The sequence below is a fragment of the Phocoena sinus genome, chromosome 1 (genome assembly GCF_008692025.1).
Source record: "Phocoena sinus isolate mPhoSin1 chromosome 1, mPhoSin1.pri, whole genome shotgun sequence".
NCBI lineage: Eukaryota > Metazoa > Chordata > Mammalia > Artiodactyla > Phocoenidae > Phocoena > Phocoena sinus.
Window position 1 is genome coordinate 23,329,910 of NC_045763.1, and position 2,146 is coordinate 23,332,055.

At 38.6% G+C, this 2,146-nt stretch overlaps 1 non-coding gene across 1 annotated transcript; it reads right to left on the reverse strand.

Moving 5' to 3' along the window:
* Window positions 1-264: 264 nt before the first annotated feature.
* LOC116745561 lies at window positions 265-392 on the reverse strand. The gene has a single exon (XR_004347468.1). It is a non-coding gene; the product is annotated as a small nucleolar RNA SNORA49 (small nucleolar RNA).
* Window positions 393-2,146: the final 1,754 nt, after the last annotated feature.

Below are 2,146 nucleotides of genomic sequence, written 5' to 3' on the forward strand. Positions count from 1 at the left end.
TTAGCATTCCTGAAAAACGACAGGAAACCTCTGACATGTTCTGATACTTATCAGTTAGAAATTATTCCATAACAAAACTGTTCGGTTTGTGTTTCCTTTGACATGTGGCCTGTCTTCCAATTACGCTGGAGTTTAGCATTTTATTCTGGCTCTTTCGGGCATGTGCGGCATCTCTCGCTTACCGATCGCTAATGTCTCTACCCTGTTTGAGTATTGCCAGTCAGCACGTACAAAAAGGAAACTGTCAGACCCCACCCGACCTGTGCTGTCAGCTCCACGTGTAGGTCCCACAGGACAGCAGTCTCCCTGGGGAAGGATGCGTACTCGTTCATGTACTCTCCAGCAATGCCAGGCACTTTACAGCGAAAGTCCCTGGAGTAAGGCTGAGGGAGTCAAGAAGTACACTTTAAATATAAAGAAACTGATAGCTTAAAAGTAAAAGGGATTGGAAAATACATGCCATGCTAACACTAATCAAAATAAATCTGCAGTGGCCACAGTAACATTAAAAAAAGGAGATATCAGAGCATAGACTCTACCAGGCATAAAGAAGGACATTTCATGATGATAAAGCGGTCAATTCACCAAGAAAACTTAAGAATCCTAAGCTTTTATGTCCCTAATAACAGAGTGTCAAAATACATGAAGCAAAAACTAAAACAACTGCAAGAAGGAATAGGCAAATCCACAATTATAGTCAGAGATTTTGATATCACTCTCTTAATAATTGATGAAACAAGTAGAAATTTTGTAAAGCTATAAAAGACTTGAATGATGCTATTAACTAGCTTTACCTAATTGATATTTGTAAAACACTCGATCCAACAACAGCAGAATATACATTATTTTCAAGTGCACATTGAATATTTACCAAAACATATCTTATTCTGGGCCATTAAATAGTCTCAATGAATTTAAAAAGATTTAAGTTATGCTAAGTATGTTCTGACCACAATGGAACTAAATTAGAAACTAAAATCAGAAAGTTCCCTGAAAAACCCACCAAATATTTGGAAACTAAAAACATATTTCTTTTTAAAAAGTTGATGTGTGATTGACATACAACATTGTATTAGTTTTAGGTGTACAGCATAATGATTTGATAGTTGTATATATTACAAAATGATCACCACAGTAAGTCTAGTTAACTTCTGTCATCATCATAGTTACAGAAATTTTTTCCTGTGATGAGAACTCTTAAGATCTACTTTCTTAGCAACTTTCAATATGCAACACAGTATTTAAGATTTTTTTTGATATGGACCATTTTTAAAGTCTTTATTGAATGTGTTATAATATTGCTTCTGCTTTGTGTTTGGTTTTTTGGCCGTGAGGCATGTGGGATCTTAGCTCCCCGACCAGGGATTGAACTTGCACCCCCTGCGCTGGAAGGCAAAGTCCTAACCACTGGACTGCCGGGGAAGTCCCACAATACAATATTATTAACTGTATTCACCATGCTGTACATTACATCCCCATGAATTATTTATCTTATAACTGGAAGTTTGTACCTTTTGACCCCCTTCATTTGTTTCACTCCCCCACCCCCATCCCCAGGCTCTGGTAACCACCAATCTGTCCTCTGTGTCTATGAGTTTGCACATTTCTAAATAACCCATGGGTCAATGAAAAAAATCAAAGTGAAATTAGAAAGTATTTTGCACTGAATGTAGATGTAAGCACATCATATTAAAATTTGTGGGAGGCCCCTAAAGCAGTACATAGAGGAAAATGAATAGCAATAAAAACCTATGCAAAAGCAGAAAGATCTAAAATCAATGACTGAAGCTCGTACCTTAAGAAACTAGAAAAAGACTGACAAAGTAAACTCAAAGGAGGCTGAAGAAAGGAAATTGTAAAGATGCGGGAGGAAATCAATGCGACCCCTAGGACTTGAGCTGAGTCTACCAGGGAGAAACTCTTTTGACTCCCAGGACAGATGTGTTGTTGCTGCAGCCACCTTGTCTCCATCAGCAGAGGGTGTGTCCTAGGATGCAGCCAGACCAGAGGAACTGGAAGTGCGGGATGGAAGAGAGAGAAACCGGGTCCTGGGGAGATAATGTGGACCCCCTGGATGAAGCCAAGTTTGAAACTAGAACTCCCTGTGCATTTTTCAGTTACTACGTCCAATAAATTCCTTTTTTTC